This window comes from Physeter macrocephalus, chromosome 16 (genome assembly GCF_002837175.3).
Source record: "Physeter macrocephalus isolate SW-GA chromosome 16, ASM283717v5, whole genome shotgun sequence".
Taxonomy (NCBI): Eukaryota; Metazoa; Chordata; class Mammalia; order Artiodactyla; family Physeteridae; genus Physeter; species Physeter macrocephalus.
The window spans coordinates 15,744,534-15,772,168 of record NC_041229.1 but is presented as its reverse complement, the minus strand read 5'-3'; the positions used below and the strand labels follow the sequence as shown (position 1 = coordinate 15,772,168).

General features: G+C 46.7%; 1 long non-coding RNA gene across 1 annotated transcript in view; it reads right to left on the bottom strand.

Annotated features, from left to right (window-relative positions):
- Positions 1-3,467: 3,467 nt before the first annotated feature.
- Positions 3,468-27,635, bottom strand: part of LOC114488058 (uncharacterized) — a 39,643-nt gene continuing 15,475 nt past the window's right edge. The window contains exon 3 of the long non-coding RNA XR_003683746.1: positions 3,468-3,541. This is a non-coding gene — a long non-coding RNA (uncharacterized lncRNA). The remainder of the gene's footprint in view (positions 3,542-27,635) is intronic.

Sequence of the window (27,635 nt, the reverse complement as noted above, 5' to 3'; positions counted from 1 at the left end):
GCAGACACACACGTACTGGGCACCTGCTGTGTGCCCGGCTCGGTGCCAGGCTCGTCCTGTGCACAGCCTGGTGTGACAGAAAGGCGACACCTGTAGATCACACCTGTAGATCATGCAGCAAACCTCAGCCAAGGGACGGCATCACCCGAACACAGGGGAGGCAGGGCCTGTCAGCCTCAGCCTCTGCTTAGGCCAGGTGAGGGGCGTAGGTGCACTGGTCTGGCCTGGGGCCTGGCATGAATGCACATGCTGCTGTGCACCCCCCTCTACACCTGGGCCTGCTTTGGGCTTCTGACTTTACACTTCCTCCTGCAAAGCCTTTAACACCAAAACCTAAAGAGACGGGGTGCTGGTTAAGGGCCCCTCCTGGGATGGGAGCAGGGATAACTCTTCATTGTTTCTGATTCAAAACCGAACTCAGAGGAGAGAGCAAAGGCCAAATGATAGAGAGAGACTCGGAGAAAGATACCCAGAGAGGGATGGAAAGTGAGAGACAGGGAGAAAAAGAAAGATGGAGAAATAAAGAAGTAGGGGAAAAAGGAGAGAGACAAAAAGACAGAAACGAGGAGAGAAGCTTACAAAGCAGGAGAGAAAGGGAAGCCTACAGGGCAGGAGAAAGGAAGGCAAGCTAAGGAGACAAAGGGATGCACCAACAGTGAAAGGACCAGGGAGGCAGGAGACACAATCTCTCCAGGCGGCCCCAACCCTCTTCCACCCTCCCCGCAGGCACAACTAAGAAACGGGAGGCGGGCAGAGGAAGCAGAACCCGGTGAAGTCGCTGGGTAACCTTGGAGACGAGAGCCAGGCAGCCGGGCGTAGGGAAGGGCGCAGCGAGAAGGAGGGAGGGCGGCTCCGCAGAAGACCCGCAACAGGTGCGGCCGCCGGAGGAGGGGTAGGGGCGGGGCATAGAGGCCGAGGCGTGAGACTTGGATGAGCTGGGGCAGGGGGGAACAAAAGATTCCAGAAACAAACTGAGGAGTCGAATAAAGAGAGAGATTTTACCGAGAACCAATTTAGGGAAGAAAGAGCAAGGAGTTCGGGAGCTGTGAAAACAGGAAGTGGGGGTGGGGGTGGGGGTGGGGTGGGGCGGGGAACCGGGTGGAGACAAGGCCAGCAGGAGCCAGCCCAGATGACTGCGCTGGAGCACGGAGGGGCCAGGACATCGGGGCTGCGCAGAGGAGTGCAAGTAGAAAACAGTCACAGCTGACTGGCCAGGAGGGGCTCCGATTTCTGACCCCTTCCCTGAGACTCACTGGGGGCATCCCTGCAGCATCCACCCCCAGCTGGGGATTCAGGGTCTCTGAATCCCAGATGGTTGGCTGGGGGACCATTCCACTCACTGTGTCCTAAATTCTTGCTGAGCTCCTACTATGTACCAGGTGTGTGCGGGGCACTCTGGGGACACAGGGACCATTAGACGAACATATGCCCTCACGCCACTCATACGCTAATAGGGCGGAGAGCTCTCTTGGATCAGTTAATGCCAGTTTGGGGCACATCAGAGAAAGCCTCCCCCTGGTTGTTATTCAGCCATACTTCAAAGGCTGAGAAGGGCCGAGATGGAAGGGAAGGGCTTGTCAGGTGGAGGAGAGGCAAGAGGCCCAGCAGGAGGCAGAAAAGGAAAGCCTGATTTGAATCCACAGCTGCTGACTAGCTGTGTGTTCTTGAACAAGTTACCTAACTTCTCTGAACCTCTCTTTCCCCATCTTGCAGAATTGTTTAAGGATTACGGACAATATCTGTATAGTGCCTGACACATAGTAGGTGCTCTATAAATATCAGCCATCAGGGACTTCCCTGGTGGCACAGTGGTTAAGAATCCTCCTGCCAATGCAGGGGACACGGGTTCGATCCCTGGTCCGGGAAGATCCCACATACCACAGAGCAACAAAGCCTGTGCACCACAACTACTGAGCCCGTGTGCCACAGCTACTGAAGCCTGTGTGCCTAGAGCCCATGCTCTGCAACAAGAGAAGCCACCAAAATGAGAAGCCCACACACTGCAACTAGAGAAAGCCCATGTGCAGCAATGAAGACCCAACACAGCCAAACATAAATAAATAATTTTTTAAATGTTTATAAAAAAATATCAGCCATTATTCTTATAAAGAATAAATAGAAAACATAGCACTAGAATAAAAGGAAATGGCTAGAGGTAGGCTGGAAAGGCAGATTTAAGCTGTAGCAGGGAGGCCTCGAATGCCAGGAATGAGGAGATTGGGTTGATGAGATGAGGCTGCAGACTCACCCAGCACTCAAAAGAAGCTATGAGCAACAATGGGGGAGTTTTCCCCAAAGAGCAGTTTGGTGGAGCCCTGGTTGGTATCTGGTAAAAACTGGGTGGTTTATCTTTACCAGCAAAAAAGAGCAGTTGAGAGTGTGGTGGTTTTAAAATATGTCCACGATCTTTTATGACACTCCTCCCTTCTAAAAATGAAGTCCCCTCCACTCGTGTGGGGCCAGACTTAGTGACTTGCTTCTAACAACAAAAATGTGGCAGAAGTGACAGTGTGACTTCGGATACTAGGCCATAAAGAACACTGCAGCTTCCTTGCTTTCTCTTGGATCACTCACTCTGGCAGCAGCCATACTGTGAAGACACTCAAGCAGTCCTACGCAGAGGCCCACACAGCAAGGAACTGAGGCATGTGAGTGTGCCATCATGGAAATGGCTCCTCCGGCCACAGTCAGGCCTTCAGATGATGCAGCCCTGACTCAAATGCCGATCTTGGCTGCAGCCTCATGAGAGACCTGGAACCAAAACCACCCTGCTAAGCCATTCCTGAGTTCCTGACCCACAGAGAGGGTGTGAGATAATAAACCTCTATTTTAAGATCCTGAAGTGTATGATAATGTGTTACATGGCAATGGGTAGCTAATACAGGGGCTTGCAGCCGGGTCTAGAGCCACACCCCCAACAATGGCCCCTGGGGACCTGTGTTGTAAACTCAGCACCCGCAGCAGGGAAGGTGAGGAGAAGATGCAGAGGCACCGAGGCAGGACGTCAACAGGTACTGCAGCAGACAAGAGTTCTGAATGATGCCCACAGCAGGCCTGGATATGGAGGGCATGGGCGGGGTCTGGGTTGTTCAGAATTCCCAGGAAAAGCAGGTCCCCATCATCCCCAGCTCGTCCCACATTGACACAGCTGTGTAGCTTGCCTAGGCTAGCGGGCAGGCCAGGGTAGAAGTGAGAACAAAATGACATTTGCCTCACCTGGCCTTAAACCTCAGTCTACCACTTACTACCTGGGTTATATTGCACAAGTGACCTTGATTCTGCCTCCATTTCTCATCTGTAAAAAGATGATGATAAACCTGGCTTCCTTGGGTATTATTCTCATGACACGGCAAAGAGTCTCATTACATGAGAATCAAATCAGAAATAAATATACAACATCAAGTTCAAAGTTGAAGTCTTGGAATACTCACCCCTTGAAGGCAGGAGAGCAGGTCTGGCTGGGGATTTCCCATTTTTTATTTACCTTCAGACTCCCAAGTTGCCCATTTCCTTTAGGGCCTGAAATAATTTGCAGGGGGAGCTTAAAAGGAAAGGTTTAAAAAAAAAAAAAAAGAGGACACTGGTCATTCCTGTCCCATAACAATTCTAAGTAGTTGAGGGCTTGTTTACAGAGCAAATCTTGTCCTTGACCTCATTCATTCTCATCACAACCCTGGGTTACGCACTAGCCACCTTTGCTCCGCTAACCTCTCTAAGCCTCAGTCTCCTCCTCTGTGAAACGGGGGTAATAACAGCATCAGATCCACAGTGTTGCTACGAGAGTTAAATGAAATCACAGTGGAACAGGCCTGGTGAGTCCTCCTCAAATGTGCGGGATGACTGAGACAATGGCACCTGTGATACCAAATAAGGCCATGTTCTTATAGCACAGAATTTAAACAGCTCAGGGAGCCCGATTTCATTTACAGAGGAAGGTCCATTCTTCTGAGGCCTGCTCCTCAAGTAACAATTGTTGGGAACCCCAAGAAATTCTGACATGGGGTGATAATCTGTCCTCCTCCTGTATACCTATGGCCCCCCAACCATCCAGCATTCATTCATCTCTGTAACCATGAGTATACCTCCCACCACAGTGCCTGCACAGAGTAGGATAAGGACATGTCAGATGGATGTGTGGGCAGGTGGATGGATGAATGGGTGGATGCATGGATGGATGAAAAATGGATGAATAGATGGGTGGATGAATGAGTAGGTGGATGGATGGATGGACGAAAAGATAGATGTAAGGATGGACAAACAGATAGATGTAAGGATGATTTGAGGGTGTCCTTCACTCTAGGCCTCATGCCAGACCTCACCCTAGTCCTTTCTTGGGGCTCAGTGTGGGCAGAGAGAATTCCTCTCCTGCAGGGAGAGAAAAGAGACAGAGGAACATCAACCATCCCACAGTTTGTTCTCAATCTTAATTAAACACATTTTTGATGAGTTCATCAACTTCACCTAATTAGGCTGTCCTAGAGCCATCTATCTCTGCCTTAGGGTGTGTTGAAGGCGTCTGGGCTTCTCCCTCAGAAGGGAGGGAAGAAGGACTCTAGTTAGATCTAGAAACCTGTGCTCTTCATGGTCCAGGGGGCCCAGCAGCCTGAGGGGAAAGCCCAGGAAGCAAGGTGGGAAACTTCCATCATGTCCTCAATCTCCATGAAGTCTTAGGATTCTCTGGGGTGAAGGCAGGGAGAGAGGAAGGGGAGCAAAGACTCCTCACCGGATGGCCCCCACCCAGAGACGCCCAGAAGTCTTCCAGAGAAGAGATGGGGCTGGTTAGTGGCCTTTGGTGTCATGGAAAGAACCCAAACTTGAGTCGGAGGTCTTGGCCTGAAGACTCAACCATACGTGTCCCGGCTATGGGCAAGTCATAGGACCTCTCGGAGCCTCATTTTGGGGAGGAAGTTGGATTGGATGATCTCGTAAGATCCCTCCCATCTCTCAAGACTCATGAGTCCAGAAGACAGACTTCAAGGTCATTCAGGAGCTCATGATCTGGACGGCAGGATGGCGTCAGGAAAGCTCCACCCCCTGGCTGGCCGCCTGGGGGCCTCGATGACTCAGCCTTCTGAGTCCCTTCTCCAGATCTGTGACTGGTGTTGGGAAGGACACCCTAGCAGAGCCTGAGCCTCAGACCAGTGGGAAGAGGGAGGGGGTGGGGGTGGGCAAGGAGGCTGTGACAGTGACTGGAGCCTCTGAGCATGCCACAGACCCCGTTTTCTCTGCAGAGGTGGCTGCCCTAGACGGAGCAGGTACCCTCCTGGCCCCAAACCCTCTGGGAGATGGAGAGCCAGGCTACTGCCTGGTGCCAACGAGGAGCTCCTGCTCACATCCTCCCCCACCAAGTCCTCAAGAGCAGGCAGAAGCTCCAGCCACAGGGAGGGAGGGCCGAGCTGCCAATCTACCCCAGTCACCACCTTGAACTCTGAGCCCCATTCTCCCTGCTGTGAGCGCCACCTGGCCAGCCCAGACAGCCCTGGCAAGGACATGGAGCCAGGCCAAGCCCCCAGCATGGATAGTGACTCATGGGGCTCCAGCTCTACTAGGCCAGACTCCACCAATCAGGGGATGAGTCTCTCTGAACCTCGGCCTCAACAGCTCCAAAACACAGCCAGGGAGGTAGAAGGGGCAGCACAAATAGCCAGCCCTCACCTTCCACCAAGCCCAGGGAAGGACGAGAGGAGGCCAGCATCACCCAGGTACTTTCTGGGAAGCATGGAGATAGTATCTGTTAGGATGCTTTGCCTCCCTCTGGGCTCCAACCCAGCCTTCCCACCCTGTGGCCACGAGCACCCCTTGCCGGCCCCAGTCACAGCTCCCAAAGCCTGGTCATCGCACAGAGAAAGGGCTGAGCCCAGGGAGGAGCGATGGCTTTCCCAAGCAGCCACAGTGGGGAGCAGGGAGCTCTTCAGGGCCAACCTGGGGTGTGGCCCTCTGGTAGAGGGGCCGAGGTGCAGGCTGCAGGGCCTAGTATCAGACTCGCCTTGGGTTTTGCTGAGCCACATGGGAGGGTCCCTAGGCAGACAAGAGACGGTGGCTTGAGCTGTGTCTGGCTTGGAGACTGGCTCCACCTGTCCTCATGTCCCTGCCACAAACCTGCCACGTGATCTTCCGCAAGTGAACTAGCCCCTCTGTGTCTAAGTTTCCTCATCTGTAAAATGAGCATAATTTCTGTCCCACATTCCCCTCAGCTCAGGGTTTCCTGGGAGATAAACACTCTGTGTCAGTCAGAGACTGCCAGAGCTGCAAACAAGCCAGGGGAACACCCGCCCCTCCTGGTTTTGCAGTTGTAGAAGAGGCTCAGATAATTTAGGTGACTTCTCCAAGGTCACACAGTTCATTGTGCTAAAATGTGGATCCAAATGCTCACCACTGTACCAATAACAGAAACAATGTTTCTATAACAGATATTTGCCTCAGTGGTCATCTGATGCAAGTTACAGACCCTTCCTCTGAAAAATACTCATATGCGCTGACATGCGGACTGCTCATGTGACCTAAGGAGATTTGCTCCTGAAGCCCATTCATGGATTGGCTGGTGGTCGAGGATTCTAGCTCTGCCACTGTGTGACCTTGGGAAATTTATTTAACCTCTCTGTGCCTCATTTTTTCATTTTTCAATAATCAAAGGGGGACAGCAATAGTACATGCCTCATAGGTTGTTTTGAGGATTTAATGAGTCCTATACGTGTCAAGTACTTGGAACAATGCCTGGCTCATAATAGATGCTAAGTGAGTGTTTGCTGTTATTACTCCCTGAATAGTCTCCGCTTCCCAGGAGCAGCCATCCTCCTGGGGGTCCTTCAAACGTCCAAGTGTAGCTGCTCAGGTCTGCCCCAACTCCCAGCCTCACGCAGGCTGGGTCAGTAAACTCTGTGGGATGAGGATCCCTCCACCACCAGGCAAATGCCCCACCCCCCACCCAGCCTTGACCATCCCCCACTTGCCCAATGCCCACCTGGGCAGCTGCTGCCAGCAGTTCCAGGAACCCAGCCTTGTCCCTCCCCTGCCCTGCCCTGCCCTCCCTGCTGCCCAGGAATCAATGCAATCCCCTAAAAGCTCATAACTCGGAGGTAATTATAAGAAGCATCAATTACCCAGCAATGTGGATTTCATGAATTCAATTAATTTGCATGGCGATCGATACGGGAGGGTTCGCTGGGGTCCCCGGGGGAAGTTAGGACATTGTTCTGCACACTATTGATTTTACAATGTAAAACAAAACCTCTCTCCTCGAATTCATAGATGCCCATTCATCCATGTTAACTTTCAGATCATTTACTTTTGTATGTCTTTCAACTCTGTTTGTTGCTATCACACAAATGCAGAGTATTACATTGTAGGGAATAACTGAATCAATACAGTCATGCCACGCCAGGCTTCCCTGACTTGAGGAAGAGATGCTGGTCAGTGAGCTGCTCTTCCTCATATTCCTGACCTCTGCTCTCCCCAGCCGTCCCCTCACACCCGTCCCCCCACTAAACACTCCCTCTCCCAAGCAGGCCACTCCCTGAACCCTAAGTGCCCCGCTCCATCAGATTCCTGATAGACTTAGAGTACAGCTGGAAGGATGCGGTTAGACAACAGGCAGAACTTTTCAAACCCAAGAAGAGTTGGCAGGAATAGAACACTCCCCTTTTCCAAAGGATCTTCAGAACCAAAAACATGCAAGCACAATGGTGGCCTAAGTCAGGGGTATGGACCCAACGACCCCTCAGTGACCTGTGTCTCTGCTACTCAGAGGAAAGGCATTTATACCCTGGGCTGGGTCAAGAGTGTTTCTTCTCCTTCCCCAGAGGCAATGAGGTTGAGGAGACAGCATTTCCCCAAAGTTATCCCACCCCCATCCCGCGGAAGAGGCCAAGTTTAACAGGAGAAGTGGTCGTCAAAAAAGTAAGGGGCCCACCAACCTTAGCCTCCCATTCCCCCCGACTCAGGGGTCCCCAGCCCTGCTGTGTGCCTGACGTCCTGCCCATCCCTACCCAGTGGCCAGCTTCCCCCAGGCCTCCGTGAAAGAGGCCAGGCTCTGCTCTCAGCAGCCTCTAGAAACTGGCACGAACACGCAGGCGCACGCACGCGCACACACACGCACACAGCAGTGCAGATACAAGTCTGGGACCCCCCCTACACAGCCACACCCCCAGGAGAACATGAGCTGGGGCTACCCCACCTCCCTCCACAAAGCCCCAACTCAGCAAACACCCTCAGCACCCCGTGTCTGGAGAAGGAGAGAAACCTTTTTTTTTAAACTTGCCTCTGCCCCCCTGCCCCTGTCAGGATATTAGACAGCTAAACAGCCTGGCGCCTGTTTCCTTCAGATAACCAGTTCCTGACGAACCCCCTAATTGTCCCCAGAATCTCAGCACCAGTGTATAGAGTAGGTCATTTAACCAACAGTACACACAACTAAATAAAAATCCATTTTCCAAGAGAAAATTCTATTCTTATCAGAGTTTTGCAAGAGGGTTGCAAGCAGCCCATGTTAATTGAAGCTTTGATGTTTGTAGGAGGAGGCCTCTAATCAACGCCACAAAGGAGGCTGATTCACTGCAGTGGGCCCCTCGGCCAGCCGAGGACCGGACTCCAGGGAGCCGGTGACAGCGGGCATGGGAGAGGACAGAGGGCCCAGGCCAGTCACTGGACACCACAGGGTCCCAGCTATTGCCCCAGGCCCAGAACCAGCACAAAGACACCAGGAGGCAAGTGGCTGGGTCAGGAAGGTCACTGAAGCCCGAAGTGAGCTGGGGCCCGGGGTCAGGAGGCACCTCATGATTGCTCACTTGTGGACCTGGGCAAGTCACTTGCCCTTTCTGAGCCCCAATTTCTCCTCTGGATGACCAGAACCCTCTTTACCTGCCCTGAAAACCCATTTGACGATGATCAAATAAAAATAAAATCCAGAAAGGGAAGTTTCGTTTTTGAGGACGTCCTGTGAGCCAGCTAACCACCACCTTACAATCTATAGAGTACACAGCACTCGCTATGCTCACTGCTGATTGCTCTGTATTTATGCCTTATCTCATTAAATCTTCAAGGTGGGGAATCTTACTCTATTTTGCAGATAAGGAAACTGTGGCTCAGAGCAGCTCAGTGTCTTGCCCAAAACCTCACAGTAGAAAGTGGCATAGTTGCAATTCAAACCTGCTGTCTTTGCCTCTAGAATCCAAGCAGCTTTCTCTTATCTGAGCTGCTTCTCCTAAAATGAGGTGGGAGGGCCCATCCAGCCCTTCCTCCCTATCTCCCCCACCTGCCCTCCCCTAACCCCAGAAATGATTAACATCCACACATAGACATGCATCATTTCCCTTGCTCCTCACAGCAACCTCCAAAGCAGGCAGGAGGTACCTGGAAACAAGAAGATGAGTCTTGCAGAAATGTGTGTGGGTTGATGAGGTAATATTCATAAAGAGTCAGCTTCATCTGGACCATGACAAGCTCTCAAGGACTGGCAGCCCCAGCACTGTGATGATGTAATGATGGTGGTGGCGATGCTGATTTTCATACCTGGTAACCAAGCACACCCAGTACCTTCCACACAAGGCATAGTTAGCAGTAGTAGTTAAATCACCCTCATTTTCTACACGCAGAAACTGAGCTCACGGGATGTCAGTGAGTCTTCCAGGCCACACAGCCAGTGAGTGGCGGTACTGAGATGTCTTGAACCTCAGACTTCAGTCACAAGCCCATGACCAGTACACTGTGCCCCTGCTGTCCAGCGCTTGATAAGGGCTGAGGTGGGAGGGAGGAGGGAGAAATCCAAACATGGAGCTGCCTGGGTGCTATGGACTGAATCGTGTTCCCCCCCCCCCCCACCAAATTTATATGTTGAAGCCCTAGCGCCCAGTGTGATGGTATTTGGAGGCGGGGCCTTCAGGAGGTGATTCAGTTCAGATGAGGTTGTGAGGGTGGGACTTTCTTGATGGAATTAGCGCCCTTATAAGGAACACCGAATCTGTGAGCACCTTGATCTTGGACTTCCAGTCTCCAAAACTGTGAGAAACAAACGTCTGTTGTTTAAGCCACCCCATCTATGGTATTCTGTATGGCAGCCCAAGCTAAGACATGGGGCTGTGAACATCACAAGTCATGCATTTGCGGTGTGACAGCTGGTCCTGAGGACCAGCTGAGGAGTCAGGGGTATGGGTGGGACAGAAGTGATGGCTGTCCTCATCCTCAGGGGCCTCAGGGGCTAGAGTAGGGCAGGAGGCACACCAGAGTCCTACAGCCATGCTCAGGCCCAAGACACAGAGGCAGTGGTCCTGGGGAGGAGAGAGCGTGAGAGAGACGGGAGAGGTAGTCTGGGGGGCAACAAGGTGGAAGTGTCTTCAGAAGAGGAAGAAGGAGGGGACTGGATGAATTTTCCAGGCCAGATTAGGTGAACAAGAGTTAACATTTATTTCTTCAACACTGTTTACCTATAGGACCTGCCAGGGGCTGGGGGCTCAGAGATGAAAAGACATTAACGAGCAGCATCCACTCTAGTGAGAGCCAAGTTTAAAGCCGTGAGAGTTTAGCACAGGTCGCCCTGGGCCCTCAGAAAGAAGAGGTCGTTCTCAGCTGCCATTTCAGGGATGCGTATAGATATGCCGGGCAGCGAATTGAGAGATGAGAGGTTTACCAGGAACCTCCACAACCATGACCTTATTTGATGACTTTACCTGCTGGGATAAACCAACGATGAGAGAACCAAGGCCCAGAGAGCGCTGGTGACTTGTTCAAGATCACAGGGCTTGCAAGGAGCTGAATTAAGTCCCAAATCCATGTCTTAGGACCCCGTACCAAGGCCACTAGGTGCATGCAGGGTGCAAAATGTAATGTGGCTAGCTCAAAATCAGGAGTTAAAACCAGGTGTCCAGAAACAGGCACTGGGCTCAGCCTTCCCCACAGCACCCTGGGACCCAAAATCTCCAGCAGGCAGACAGCTGTGTCTACAGAGTGTGGTGGCCCCAAAAGGGAAGGAATGGGGTGGGGGCGTGGTAGACCATCTCAGGGTGAGCTGAGTGATTCTTACAAGGGTAGAGGCCTCTAGCTTCTGGCTGTCCAATTGCTGGTGGGGCCTGTAGAACGATGATGGAGGTTCAGTGGACCAACTGCACTGAGTCAAGGCCAAGGTGGGTGGGATGCCTCAGGACACACAAACCTCCTTATGTTTAACCAACTCAGCTGACCCATTTGCCTTGGCAGCAGTGGGACTTCTTGCTTATGTGCTGACATGCCGAGAGTTAAAGATCGGTAAGCATTTAGAAAAACCCTTATAAAAGCAGAGGAGGGCTTCCCTGGTGGCACAGTGGTTGGGAGTCCGCCTGCCAATGCAGGGGACACGGGTTCGTGCCCCGGTCCGGGAAAATCCCACATGCCACAGAGCAGCTGGGCCCGTGAGCCATGGCTGCTGAGCCTGCGCGTCCGGAGCCTGTGCTCCGCAACGGGAGGGGCCACAACAGTGAGAGGCCCGCGTACCGCAAAACAACAACAACAACAAAAAAAAGCAGAGAAGGGCTCACGACCTGGGTCCCCTGATCATGAGATCAACTCCCAAGGAAGCTGAGTGACTCAAAGTCTCCTAACTGGTCTTCTGATCCTCTCCCTGTGTCCCCTTCATTCTGTTCTCTACTCTGAAGCCAGAGCAGAGAACTCTGGCCATGTCACTCCCCAGCTTAAAACCCATCAGTGCTTCCTCCTGCCCAGGAGATAACATCCCCAAGCTCTGCTGACAGATAAGACCCTTCCTCATCTCCTCCTTCAGGCCTTTCCAGGAGCCTCCAGTTTGCAAGCCCCTCCTCATATTCAATGCCCCTGCCAGGCAGTTCCCCATGTGCCAAGCCCGAGCCTGTACATGCTCTTCCCTTACCCTGTAATATCACACCACCACCATCACCCTGCATCCACCCATGTGTGACAGATTGTATTAACTGCCACCATTCTAAAGAGGTGGAGTATAACATTACCCCACTAAAGAGGCAGAATATATTTCTTTTCCACTTGACCTTGGGTCCAGACATATGACTTGCTTTGGCCCATGAAATGTTAACAGGAGTGACACGACTAAAGGTTTGAAAAGTGTTTGTGTGATTGGGCTGACTCTTTTGTGCTTTTTCCATCATGCCCAAGCTAGCCTGCTGGTCTCAGGAGGAAGATAAGAGACTCATGGAGCAGTGTTGCCTGATCAGGCCCAGCCCAGATTAACTGACCCTCAGCCAATTCACAGAAGCATAAACTAAATAAACGGTAATTGTTATATGCCATTGAGATATTATAGATGCTTGTTACACAGCAGATGGTAGTAATAGCTAATCGATACTTCATTTGAACCTGAATCATTTCTATCCATTGATCAGACCTCAGCTGAGGTAAATGCCATTTCTTCTCAGAAGTCTGACCTGAGCCCCTCACCACTTCCACAGTTTAGGGTCAGGTGATGCCCCTCTGGGCTCCCCTGGCACCCCGCATTTACCCTTCTTGCAGCACTTTAGCACACACTGGATTACCACTTCTACTTCACTTTCCTGTCTCTTTCCCTGAAGACAGGGATTGCATGTTATTCACAATTTCTGACACAGAGGAATTCGATGACTATTTGTTAAAAGAAAAAAATGGAGTTGGCCTTTCCCGAGTGGTGGAAGCAAAGAGCACTTCTCACTTTTCCACCCCAGCCCACCATCATCATGGAAAGACTCATGTGAGTTCTCTACACCTCCTGACGGCCACTTGCATACATGCACATGCATACTCGAACCCCACACGTACTCAGGCTACATGTTTCTACCCCCTCCGCTTGCTTGGTGACGAAGCGCTTTTTGAACCACTTTGCTCCATCTTTCTGCAATATCCTCCAGCAAATCAAGCATCCCCTTCTTAGGATGTTTTCAATCTGTTTTATGTTGATTTTAATTAAAGAATCCGAAACTGAACAAACAGTTCCTAGCAGGTGGCCATACAAGTGTGAAATAAGCAAACTGTTTTATCTGCCACAAACTCTGCTAGTAAATTTCTTCAAATTAATCCAAGCCTCTGTGAGTCTGCTGATTCCAAGGAGAAAGCTAAGCAATCCCTGCGTCCAAATATTTGCTTCTGTTACAGCTCCTGGAGCCAACGACTAGTGGTGTCCACCTTTGCTCCACCCTCATCCACCTTGTCTCCTAGGCCCATCTCTGGCACTCCAATGGCCCAACCTCAGAGCCATAAATATCTATACAGAAGAGGCATTCGCTATGTGCCAGGCACTGTTCTATTACACACTTAATAGTACTAGAGTGATGACCTCCATTTCTGCCCACTGTAATTGCAGGACCACCCCTAGACAACAGTAGTATTTCTGGCCATCCCCAAGAAATGTGTCACGTGTGCTCGAGTACAAAGTACAGGTCTAGTCGGCCACCCATGGGCCTCTGCCCAGCACCACCCCCTCTGCTAGGTGGCGCCAACCGTTCCCCTGGATACCTCCCCACTGGCCAGCCTTAGGGCCTGCACTGGTCCCCTCCACCCACTCCAGGCTCTCAAGCCTTGAGGTGCCACATCTGCATGCAGTTGGCCAGCAAGGGGAGAAAATCTCTGTATTTGTTAGGTTGACATTAGCTGCTATACGGATAAATAACTAAATCTCATGGACTGAACATAATAAAAGTTTATCTGTTGCTCACAGCACAGCCCGATGGGGTGTCGGCTCCACACAGTCATTCACAAACCCAGTCTCCTTCTATCTTGTGGCTCCACCCTCCTCTAGGAGCCCAGAGCCCTCTCTGTTTTACAGCAAATGGAAGAAGAGAGCAAGGATTACAAAAGGGAGGTTCTAAGGGTCCATGGCTCAAAGTGCCCACATCATCCCTGATCATATACCATTGGCCAGGACTCAGTCACATGGCCACATCTAATCACAAGGGAGGCTGGGAAATGTAGTCCAGCCATGTGCAGCCCAGAAAGGAGTGGCTATGGACTCTGGTGAGCAATAGCAGCTTCTGCCCCTCCTCTGTCCCCACTTTCTAAGTGACCCTCTTGGGAGCAACCCAGCAGTGCAGGCTCACACTCCAGTGCCAGGTGGAGTTTCTCAGAAGCAGCTCTTTCCACCAGCCTCTTCAATTCCCTGGGACCCAGACACATGTCCCAGTGGGAAGGAGAGACCAAGGATGCAGCATAACACTGAGAACACAGTGGGCTCTCCAAACCACCTGTTGAGAATTGAATAAAATGTCCCCCTCAGTCCCTCCCAACCCAAATACTTAGAAACTGTAGGTCTCCAAGGACCACAAAATTGCCAGAAACAATGACTTTGCTTTAGACTTTCTCTGAGCCTTTCCTCCTCTCTTGGCTACACACCCTTGTGCTCCCCTGGTTTTCCTCCTGCTCCTCTGACTTCACCTCCTCTGTCTCCTGTCAGGGCTCCTTTGCTTACTCCTGAAATGACAGTGTGTCCCAGGCAGTAACTTCTACCCTCTCTCCCTTCTTTCTCCTCTTTCCGCTCTCCTTCCCTGGTGGACTCACCTGCACCCCACCTCAGGCACTGCCTTTCACCAAGCCCTCATTTCTGGCCTGGATCTCTCTCCTAAAATCTGGACCTGCATTTCTAACTGCCCGCTGGTCACATGCTCCTCTGTGTTCCAACAGTGACCTGTCCAAAGGTGGGCTCACTGTCATCTTCTTGAAGTCTCCTGTCCTTCTTCTCTTCCTTAAGGAGTCCACCATGGACCCTGGCATCCAGGGAGAATCCTGGGAGCCCCCCAGAGTCCAGCTCTGTCTGGCCCCAGAGCCAGGTGGCAATGAGCCTGCCACGTCTGGCTCCAGCTGCCTCTGGGCACTGTCTTCTTCAGTACCTCTACCTCCAATCTGACCCAGAGCACCCAAGAGACTCATGTCTCGTCTCCTCCCCACCAGTCTTCCCCCTCCAACCCACCTTCCTCAAAGAAGCCAAAGCACAGATTTCACCATGCCACTCCCCCCAAGCACGCAAGACATGGGGACCTCCGGGAAAGGCCAAACTCTAGTTTGGTAGGAAACACGGTCACCATCTGGACGCCCTCCCCGCTTCCCACTCCAGCCCACCTCTGTCAGCTCCTCCCCCTCCTCTAACTGCATCCTCCACCACACCCTCTCCCAGGCTCACCATACCAAGACCTTTTTAGTCCTGAGCCTCGCACCTCTGGGGCTTTGCATGTGAAATTGTCTCCTTTCCACCTGGAAAAATTCTAAACAGCTTCCCTGAGCAAACTCTCCCTCCAACACCCCAATAAACAAGGGCAAGTACCCCCAGCCCTGTGGTCCCCCAATACTGTTTTCTTCCTTGTAGCCACTGTCATCACATCTTGTTACACTTGACCATTTCTGGTCTAATTCTACTACTCGACAGCGAGTCCCTGGGGGCCTAGCACAGGGGCTGGCGCTTGAAAGGGCACATGAGGCTTTCAAAGGAAATTAGGTGCCGTTCTGAGGCCAGGGCACTGCTAAGAGCCATACACATAGTGGGAGGCTTTGGGAAGCCTGGATTTCTGCCTGGACCCTGTTCCCCAGCGGGGCCGGGTGAGGCCTAGCTAACACCCCTCTCTACTTCTCTGCCAAAGCCACCTTGGCCGTAACCTTGAAGGCACAAAGCCAGCAAGGACCCTCTCTGCAGCAGCAGGCCCTGCATTTTGATGAGGCAGCCAAGAGGCAGGAGCAGCAGGCGGCCTACACACTCCCCTCCTCCTCCTGGGAGAAGATAGCACGAGGGGATGGCAACAAACAAAAGAAATCCTTCCCTTCATCTCCTGCCCTCTCTCGGAACTGCTCATCGGCATCTTGCAAAGATCACTGAGCCACCAATTTCCGGGACTATTGCTCCCGTGTAGAGTGTGGCAGCCTGCACTCGGAAGCCAGACCCACCATCCACTGTGGGGTTGCCAGGCTGCATTCCCAGCCCAGAGGGTCCAGGACCTGCACTCAGCTGGGGTATGGAGAAGTAGAGGTACCCCTTTCCCAACCTGGGGGCAGGGAGGCTTAGGGATCCACCAGGGTGAAGCCACAGAGCCAAATAGGTGCACAACATCACATACACACACACACACACACACACACACACACACACACACACACACACACACACACACACACACACACTCCTCGTCCCAGATATGGGCACATACTGCCTCATGCATACGCAACATGTCAGAGGCAGATACACACCCAGGAGGAACTGCCATCTGCCCACTCGTCTAGAACAAAAGTCTTTCTGATCCTCAGTTTCTTTACCTAAAAAGTGCGGGTAGGGCTTCCCTGGTGGCGCAGTGGTTGAGAATCTGCCTGCCAAGGCAGGGGACACGCGTTCGAGCCCTGGTCTGGGAGGATCCCACATGCTGCAGAGCAACTAGGCCCGTGAGCCACAACTACTGAGCCTGCTCGTCTGGAGCTTGTGCTCCGCAACAAGAGAGGTCGCGACAGCGAGAGGCCCGCGCACCGCGATGAAGAGTGGCCCCCGCTTGCCGCAACTAGAGAAAGCCCTCGCACAGAAACGAAGACCCAACACAGCCCCAAAATAAATAAATAAATAAATAATTTATTTAAAAAAAAAAAACTGGGGGTAATCATACCTCCCTTGACTCAGTAATAAAAGATATTTAGGAAATGAAAGTTAAGAAACTTCCTCTTCTCAACTCCCCACCTAACTCTGGTCGCTGGCAGGGATAAGTTAGGAGAGAGGACAGGAACCCAGTGCAGGCACCTTGCCAAACAGAATGGGTCCCTAGTGGAACAAGGGAGAAAGGTTAAAAAGAGCCTAAGGTCATTGTGGAGACGGAATAATGGCCCCACAGAGATGTTCACATCCTAATCTCCAAATCTGTGAATATGTTACCTTACATGGCAAAAGGAACTTTGCACATTTAAGTTAAGGACCTTTAGATGGGGAGATCATTCTGGATTATTCAAGTGGGCCCAGATAATAATAATAATAATAAGGATCTTTAAAAATAGAATAGGCAAATATGAAAATAATAATAATAAATGACCTTTATAAATAGAATAGGCAAACATGAAAAACAAGATAATAATAAGGATCTTTAAAAATACAATAATAATATTAAGATAATAATAAGGATCTTTAAAAATAGAATAATAATATTAAGATAATAATAAGGATCTTTAAAAATAGAATAGGCAAATATGAAAAACAGAATGGAGAGTCCTCAAAAAATTAAGAATAAAACTATCATATGGGGCTTCCCTGGTGGCACAGTAGCTGGGAGTCCGCCTGCCGACGCAGGGGACGCGGGTTCGTGCCCTGGTCTGGGAGGATCCCACATGCTGAGGAGCGGCTGGGCCCGTGAGCCATGGCCGCTAAGCCTGCGCGTCCGGAGCCTGTGCTCCGCAGCGGGAGAGGCCACAACAGTGAGAGGCCCGCGTACCGCAAAAAAACAAAAACAAAAAAAACCTATCATATGATCCAGCTATTCCACTTCTGGGTATTTATCTGCAGAATACAAAAACACTAATTTGAAAAGATATCTGGACTCCTACGTTCATCACAGCACTATTTACAATAGCCAAGATATGGAAACACCTAAGTGTCCATTGATGGATGAATGGACAATGGACATTGTCCATGTGGTACAATACGATGGAATACTACTAGGCCATAAAAGGATGAAATCCTCCCATTTACAGCAACATGGACAGACCTTGAGGGCATTGTGCCAAGTGAAACAAATCAGACGGAGAAAGACAATCACCATACGAATTCACTCATATGTGGAATACAAAAATCAACAAAAAATAAACAAAAAAATGAACAAACCAAACCATACAAAAACAAACACAGAGATACAGAGAACAGAGTAGTGGTTACCTAAGGGGAAGTGGTGGGGAGGGCGAAATGGGTAAAGGGGATCAACTGTGTGGTGATGGATGGAAACTAAACTTTGGTATTGAGCACACTGTAGTGTACACAGAAGTTGAAATATAATGTACATATAAAACTAATACATTGCTCTAAACCAATGTTACCTCAATAATTTTTTTAAAATTTTAATTCAAGTGGTATAATAGTATATAAGATAAAAACTAAAAGTCCCACACAAGAAAAAAATGGAATACTCAAACAGAAGAAAAGGTCAGAGTGATGCAGTGTGAGAAAAACTCAACTTTCTTTTGCTGGCTTTGAAGACAGAGGAAAGGGCCACAAGACAAGGAATACGGATGGCCTCTAGAAGCTGGAAAATGCAAGGAAACAGATCCTATCCAGAGCCAACAGAAAGGAATGCAGCCCTGCCAACACCTTGATTTTAGTCCAAAGAGACTTGTCAGATTTCTGACGTACAGAACTGTAAGATAATAAATGTGTTATGTGGGCTGCTGAGTTGGTAGTAATTTGTTATAGCAGCCACAGAAAACTAATACAGTCACTCAGTATATGGGGGAAGCAGGATCCAAACCCAAGTTGGAATGAGTTAACAAGAACTGCTGATGTATAGGATGAGTGGTGTGAGAAAAAGAAAGGAGTCAAGGATGACTTCAAGGGTTCTTCCTGGGAGCTACATTTACGCAAGGAAGAAGACTGTGGGATGAGAAGGTTTGGGGGAGAAAATTAGAAGTTGAGTATTGGACATGTCACATTCGCAATGCCTATTAAGTAACTAAGTGGAGATGTTGAGTAGGCAAGTAGATACAGGAACCTGGAGATCAAAGAAGAGGTTCAGGTTGGAAATATAACATGGGAGTCATTGGCATGAAGAAGGTATTTAAAACCAAGAAATTGAATGAAATCACCCAGGAAGAAAGAGAAGTCCAAGGACTGAGTCCTAGAATTTGGGGAGATGAGGAAGAATCAGCAAAGGAGATGAAGAGGGGCACCAGAAGTCCTGAAGGGGTTCACTGGGGCCTGAAATCCCTCTTGGCAGCTCAGACAACAATCTCAAAATTTTAGAAGCTGAAAGCTGAAGGACAAGATAAGTGATGACTAACTTAGTGGGCCCAAGAATGCTGAATCCCCAGCTAGCAAATGGGGAAGATGAGAATCAATGTAATTTACACTACAAAGCCTCAGGAACCAAAAGGACCAGGTATCTCTGGAACCAGAAGGTGGGGTTTGGGGGGAATACCTAGTATAAGAAAGATTAGATGAACACTGTTTTGAGTAGCACGTAGCTGTGAAGCCATGAGCGCATTCACTTAAACCTCTCTGAGATTTTGCTTCCTCTACTCCAAACCTCTAAAATGGGGATGACTACCTATCTCACAGGGTTGTTTTGAGAAGGAATGAAATCAAATGGAAAGAACTGTCCACACTCAAGGTCACCATTTGCTCTCCTACCATTCTCTCTAGAACTCATTGCAACCAGGCTTTTGTCCCCACGAGTCCAGGAGACATCTCTCATTAAGGTCAACAATGACATCTGCACTGCCAGGTCCAATGGTTAGTTCTCTGTGCTCATCTTACTCATCAGACTATTTGACAGAAGTGATTACTCCCTCTTCCCTAAAACCTCTTCCTCACTTGCTTCAGGGATACCACTCTCTCCTGGTTGTCCTTCAACTTCACTGGTCACTCCTTCTCAGAAGTCTCCTTTTCTGATTCTTCCCTCTCCCACCCCATGCTGCTGTGCTGCTACCCCTCCCTCACCTGTGGCAAAAGACTGAAGCCTTATTCTCTACAAAGGGGGTAAAAATAGAAGATCTCTGGACTAGGGGTCAACCAGCACAATTGAGGGGATGAGTACCAGACCATAAAAAATGAAAATCACTTATTGTGTAATACTAAATATAGGGTCCTGAGACTTCCAGTCCTGATCATCCATGTGGTTCCAGAATGCTGGCAACCAAACCTTCATCCTTCAGGTAGCAGTTTGGTAGAGACTGTCTGGGGACCAGCCAGAGGACAGACTAAGACGCTGAAATTGTTCTCCAACAAACAATCCGATGAAGTTGACAAGCGATCCCCTCAAGCTCAAAGCTTCCAATCAGCTCTTTGGTTTGCTACTGGAGCCTGAGCAGACAGTAAAGGATTATCAGATACTTGAGAGAGGAAAAAGCCGCTACTATGAAAGACAGAAACCAAAGTAAAGAAACAGGAAAAGATAACTTGGAGGAAATTACGCAAAGGAGGGAAAAAAAAATTTTAAGCATTAATATCCTCAGGGAAGAGAAGATACTGCATCCACAAAATAAGAATAGGATGCTATAAGAAAGAATATTGAAAGGGAAAAAAAAAGAGCTTTTGGAAATTTCTGATAGCAAAAATGAAAAATTCACAGAAATATGGAAGATAAGTTTGAGGAAATATCCCAGAAAGTAGAGCAAAAAGGATGGAAAATAGGAAAAAAAAAATTTTTTTAATTAGAACACCGATTCAGGAGATTCAACATCAAATAATAAGAGAACAAGGAAAAAGAGAGAGAGAGAGAGAAAGAAATTATCAATAAAGTACTTCATGAAAATTTCCCCCAAACAAAGACATGAATTTTCAGGTTGAAAGGGTGCACCATATGCTGAGCACAATTGATGAAAATAAATTCACACTAAGACACATCACTGAAATTTCGAACACTAAGGAGTTTGAAGAGAAAATCCAAAAAGGAAAAAAAGGGGGGAGGTCACAATAAATGTATCAGGAATTAGAATGGTTTTAGACTTCAACAGCAATACTAAACTCAAGAAGGCAATGGAGCAACGTGTTTAACATTCTAAAAGAAAACAATTTACAACTTAGAATTCTGCATCAGTTGGGATGGGCTTGGTTATGCTGTTGTAATAGAAAACTCCAAAATCTCAGATGCTGCATGTCCATCTTAGTTCAGCAGAACCCAGGCTGTTGTAGTCTCTCCCTACTTCCATGGCAGAAAAGAAAACATGACAAATGGGTCACAGCTCTTTAAAAAATTCTGTCAGGAAGTGGTACACATCACATTGCTCACATTTCCTTGGCCACAGTTAGTTACATGGATTTGCCTAATTTCAAAAAGAGTCAGAGAAGTGCAACCCTACTATGTACCCAGAGAGAGAACTAGATATATATAATTACCAGTCTACTCTCTGGTCACTAAATATTTGGCTCACTCTCCTCACCAAGGAACATACACTGACCTTCTCCCCAAAGGGCAACAGCCCAAAAGTTCCAGGTAGTCATAGCAACAAACACAAAGCTCAAGATCCCTGGGTGCTGTGTCATGGAGCATACAAGATATATATACAAGATCCTCTTCTCTTAATCTGTAGGCCCATGAGCTAAAAATAAGTTTCATGCTCCACATACCCAATACACAGTGGTGGAACAGGGATAGGATAACCACAATAGCCAGTCCCATTCAGAAAGGGGAAGAATGGAAATAGCCAGAAGACACTGGTCCATAAGCAATTCTGAAATCCTGCTGGGCAGATATTTTGAGGGCCTCATTCCTGGGAGCAGGGATGTTGCTGGATTAGGCTCCCACCATGCTCCCTGGGAGTAACTCCTTTGTCCATTATACTCCATTGTTCCTGGCTCTTTCCTCTAGGAAATTCTTTCTTTTCCATTATTTTCCTTGGCCATAGCTGAAGTGAATGTAGGAGAATATGGCCTCTTTGAGAGCTAAGCCTCTTTCTCAGATCACTTCCTACGGACAGGGTTATTTCAGGTTCTTAAATAGTCTTTCTCAGAAAGAAAATACCATATATCACTTATATGTGGAATCTAAAATACAATATAAATCAACATATCTATGAAACAAAAACAGACTCACAGATGTAGAGAACAGACTTGTAGTTGCCAAGGGGGTGAGGGGATAGGGTAGGGAAGGAATGGTAGTTTGGGATTAGCAGAGGCAAACTATTATACATAGGATGAATGGAGAACAAGGTCCTACTGTATAGCACAGGGAACTGTATTCAATACCCTGTGATGAACCATAATGGAAAAGAATATGAAAATATAGATAAATAGATACATATATATATGTAAAACTGAGTCACTTTGCTGTACAGAAGAAATTGACACAGCACTGTATATCAACTATGCTTCAATAAAATTTTTTTTAAAATAGTCTTTCTCAGGCCACACTGGTGATTCTTTTGGCAATACAACTCTTTCAATATCTTGTCTTTTTACCTATTTGATTCTGTCAGCAATAGAATCCAGCAATGGTGCCCACATTTCTTTTAGAGACATAGTTCCCAGAGCTATATGTCTTTGATTTCTCATCTCCCTATCTTCTCTCTTTTCCTAAAGATGAGTGTGCCTTGAGCCTATCAGGATTACATGGGAGATCCAAGGTTTCACTTTACTCTCTCTTCCTTGAGACATTTGTCCTGTTAAAATAATAACTGGGTGCCACATCCTTGAAGGAGCTTTATCTTAAACATCTTAACCTACTCACTTGCTAACAGTGGGAGTGAGGACCATGCCCTTATTTTGGCCCTTTCCACAACAATCAATTTTAAGCGGACTTTCTTATTCGAAACTTTTATCAATTTTATCTCCTACTATTTGGAGTCCAAAGTTAAGTGGCTTTTCCAAATATTTCAAGGCTCTGAATTTTTGGAAACTCTCTATTCACTTTTATTTCTGCTTGTATATTGGCCAGTTCTTTTCTGAGTACACACTTTCACACAACTTTGCCAAACACAGTCAATAATAACCAAACATATGCTAACATACTGTTTTCCCATATCTTCATCTTGAGTTTAAATTTCCCTAAGAATGTGACCTGACTCCCAGACAATTTTATTAAATATTTCCCACTGCATAATGTAAAGTGTCATCTTTATACCCTCTAATAAAGTTTTCTTAGAGCTCACTGCACAGCCCCTAGGCCAGGCTACCTACTACATAGAGGCTTTTTGTTTTATAAGTACTCCATTTCTAAGAATCTATCTTGATCTCAGTCAAGATGAGCTAGATTATGATGTGGCAACAAACAACCCCTAAATCTCAATGGCTTAAAACAATGAAAGCTTTATTTCTTGGCCCACTGTATGGTGGGGAGATATATATCCCAAGTCTTTCTCACTCAGGGACCCAGGCTGACAGCGCCTCCAGCATCTCAAATGTATCAGTCACAGTAGCAGAGACGAAACATAGTGAAGTACATACCATCTCTTAAAGTCTTCTGTCCAAAGACTACCTTCTACTTCTATTCACATTTTGTTATCAAAAGCAAAACACATTGCAATGCCTAACTTCAAGAAGACGGAGGGTATGCAATCCTGTCATGAGCCCAGAAAAGGAAGAACTAGAAGTACTGGCGAATGACATTAAAGGCTATTATAAATTCTATACCCAGCTAAGCTGTCATCTGATATGAAACAGAATAATTAGAATGTTCAATTTTGTAAAATCTCAAAAAGTTTATCTCTCTGCTATACTCTTTCATAAGGCTACAGAGCAAAACAATAGAGTAAGCCAAAAAAGGGGAAGGCATAGACAAAGCAAAGGGAATCTCCTGGGTGAAGACAAAAAAGAGATCCTAGAATAACAAGTATTCACTACACACAGAGGATAACCAGTCCAGATTGGATCAGTATGAATCAAGAGATAGGAATGTCCTCACCATACCTTTGCACTTGCACCATCAATGTGATGTAATTACTGGAGGATGTACTTTATCAAAACAAAGAAGAAAAGCAAGACCGAAAAAGACATGAGATTTGGAAACAATGAATCCAACCCAGGAAAGAGACAAGTAAAACCAAGAATGGCAGCAAAAGAAACACCCAGGATGACTGGAGTGCAGCAAGCCTTGAGAGTCATCAAACCAAGAAGAAGGAAAATAAAGGTCTTCAGAAGGGATGTTTCTAATTTTTTTAAATGGAAGTACTAGACTGCCTGATGAGACTGGCTTTGTGGTAACCATACTGAGAGGCTATAAGGAGGGGTAGAAGAATTAGCAATGAGTAAACATAAAACTAAGCAAATTAAAAATCAAGGCAGGGCTTCCCTGGTGGCGCAGTGGTTGATAGTCTGCCTGTCAATGCGGGGGACACGGGTTCATGCCCTGATCCGTGAGGATGCCGCATGCCGCAGAGCGGCTGGGCCGGTGGGCCATGGCAACTGAGCCTGTGCGTCCGGAGCCTGTGCTCCGCAACGGGAGAGGCCACAGCAGTGAGAGGCCCGCGTACCACACACACCAAAAAAACAATCAAGGCAACTTCAGGAGAAATGAAAAGAAAGGAAACAAAGTATATCACAATATATATTCAGTTGTGAATAGTTGCATAGGTATAACAATGTAAATATTAAATGTTGGTATATTTAAAATTGCAATATAATGATATTGGGGAGTTAAGTAAACCCTTATCTATCATAAATAAAAGTCAATGGATATCTATATACACACACCACACACACACATGCACACACACACACACACTAGGAGAAAGAAGGGAAAGAGTTAAAATGGAGGTTGCCTCTGGAGAGGAAGACTGGAGAGAGTAGAGAGGGATGGAACAGGAAACCACTATATTTTATTATAAACCTTCTGGTATTATTTGACTTTGTAAACTATAGGCATATATTGCCTTCAAGAAAATTAAAATTAAAGCGAAAAAAGAATCCCACAACTCTAGGTAATTCTGATGCACAGGCAAATTTAGGAACCACTAGAGCAGCCTATTGTCCCATCGATTATTGAAAACTATGCAACATTCCCTGCTAAGTATTATAGTTGTCCAACTCCGATTTGAATATCTCCACAATAAAAAACTCACTATATAAAATTGTACCTGTACTGCTTTACAGACCTAATTTTTATAATATATCAGTTATGGATATCATATGGTAAAAATACAGAGATCCTACAAGACTGTACTGGCCCAGTCCACTTCCAGGGGTTAAAGTAGTTAGAAAAGTAACCAGTGTCTCTCAATTCTCCAGCAGTGAGTGATTATTCAAGAGGATGGGGATTTTCATTGTGCGAGGGCCCACTGCCTTGGCAATCACTGTGTAAGAGATCTGTCTCTCAGAATGGAGGGAAGGGTCCAGGAATTCTAGGAATTTTACATTTAGGTCTCTTTCTCTGACTTTGATTGATGGCACAGTTTATGCTATCCTGAAGAGTCCCAGAAGCTGAGATGGTGAGATGCCTGAGAAAAGAGGAAGCCGCAGGAAAGACCCTTATAAATTGTACCAGGATTTTGGATCTAGAAAGTAGTTATTTATCTCAAGATGTGAGACCTATTTTTAAGGCACTGTTTCCCTTATCATATCCCCAGGCAACCTACTCCATCCCCTGGAGCTCTGTTTGAAGGGTTTTGTGAGAGAGGAGATAGTATAGTTATTTAAAGCGGTGGTTTTCAATATTGCAGATTAAATGAATTATACTTTTTAAAACTCAATCCAAAAGAAGATAGGAAGGTAATAACAAATAACAGATATGAAAAACAACACAAATAACAAGGAGGTAGATTTAAACCCAGCTGTGTCGATAATAACATTAAACGTAAATCATCTAAACACCCAAATTAAAACACAGAGATCATCAAGCTGGATTAAAAAGTAAAACCCAACACTTAAAACACAAAGACACAGCTAGATTAAAGTTAAAAAATGGAAAAATATATAGCATGTAATACCCTATTCAAAAGAAAGCTGAAGTGGCTCTGTTAATATCAGACAGAGTCATCTGTAGAGCAAGGACTATTGCCAGGAATACAAGGACATTTCATAATGATAAAGAAGTCAATTACTCAAGAGAACATAGCAATCCTAAATGTGTGGGCCCCTAATATAGGACATCGAAATATATGAAACAAAAACTAATAGAGATCTATCAGTATAATTCACCATATTGATAAACCAACAACAAAAACAATACAGACAGTCCCCAACATATGATAATTCAACTTAAGATATTTCAAGTTCAGGATGGTATGTAAGTGATATGCATTCAGGAGAAACCATGCTTCAAATTTTGCAATCGGATCTTTTCCTGGACTGGTGATATACAGTATGATACTCTCTTGTGATGCTGGGCAACAGCAGTAAGCCTCAGCTCCCAGTCAGCCATGCAATCATGAGGTAAACAACCAATACACTTACAACCATTCTGTACCCATACAACTAGTCTATTTCTCACTTTGGGTACAGAATTCAATAAATTACAAGAGATATTCAACACTTTATCATAAAATAGGCTTTGTGTTAGATAGTGCCATGTTAGATTGATTGTGAGAGAGATTGTGAGAGAGTCTCAACACATATCTTATACCTTAAACAAAAGTTAACTTGAAATGAATCATGGACCTAAATGTAGACCTAAAAATATAAAGTTCTAAAAGAATATATTTATTACCTTGGGTTAGGCAAAGAGTTCTTAGGACACAAAATCTAACTCCTAGAGCTCGAGGACACCTTTAAAATTAGATCAAGGCATGTTTTAGGCAAATAAAAGAACTTCTTTATACAGGTGAATCCAACTACTTTCATTCCCTCCATGCTGTCTCCTGTAATACCCTCCCTCTTCCATAATCCAAACTTTAGCATAACCAACTCTTACTTATTGTCCTGTCTCAGCTTCAGTGCCACTTCCTCCAGGAAGCCTTCCCTGACACCCTAAACTGGGTCAAGTACTCCTCCTTTGATTACCATCACTTCCTGGACTTACCACTTACCCCTCTCTATTGTATTGACCTGTATCACCCTCTAGATTGGAAGCCCCAAAAGGAACTCAGATGGTGTTTGTCTTGCTTACTTTTATTCTCAGTAGCTGAAAGATAGTAGATAGATGCTCACTATATTTTATTGGATGAACAACTGTGTGATCGTATCCTTTTTTTTCAATGTTTTACTGTGATAAAATACACATAACCTAAAACTTACCATCTTAACCATTTTAAGTGTATAATTTAGTGATATTAAATACATTCATAATGTGCAACCATCAGCACCATCCATCTCCAATATATACATAGGTGTGCCTATACATATACATATATATGTATATGTATAGGCACACATATGTATATATCTCACATTTTTCTTATCCATTCACCCATTGATAAACACTTACATTGTTTCTGTATCTTGGTATTTTGAATAATGCTGCAATGAATATGGGAGTGCAGTTATTTCTTCAAGACTCTGCTTTCAATTCTTCTGGGTATACACCCAGAAGTAGAAATGTCAGATCATACGGTAGTTCTATTTTTAATTCGTTGAGGAACTTCTGTACTGTTTTCTATAGTAGCTTTACCAATTTACATTTCCACCAACAGTGCACAAGGATTCCCTTTACTCCATATCTTCGCCAACACTTGTTATATCTGGTCTTTTTGATGATACCTATTCTAACAGGTGCAAGGTGTTATCTCATTGTGGTTTTGATTTGCATTCCCTGATGATTGTTGAGCATCTTTTCATGCACCTATTGGCCATTTGTATATCTTCTTTGGAAAAATGTTTGTTCAGTTCCTCCATCCATTTTTTTAATTGGATTGTTTGTGCTTTTGCTATTGGGTTGTATCAGTTCTTTATATATTTTGGATATTAACCCTCTTATCTGATATATGATTTGCAAATATTCTCCCTCATTCCATAGATTGCCTCTTCATTTTGTTGACTGTTTATTTTGCTGTGCAGAAACTTTTTAGTTTGATGCAGTCCCACTTATCAATTTTTGCTATTATTGCTTGTGCCTTTGGTGTCATAGCCAAAAAAATCATTGTCAAGACTAATGTCAAGGAGCTTTTCTCATTTTCTTATAGGA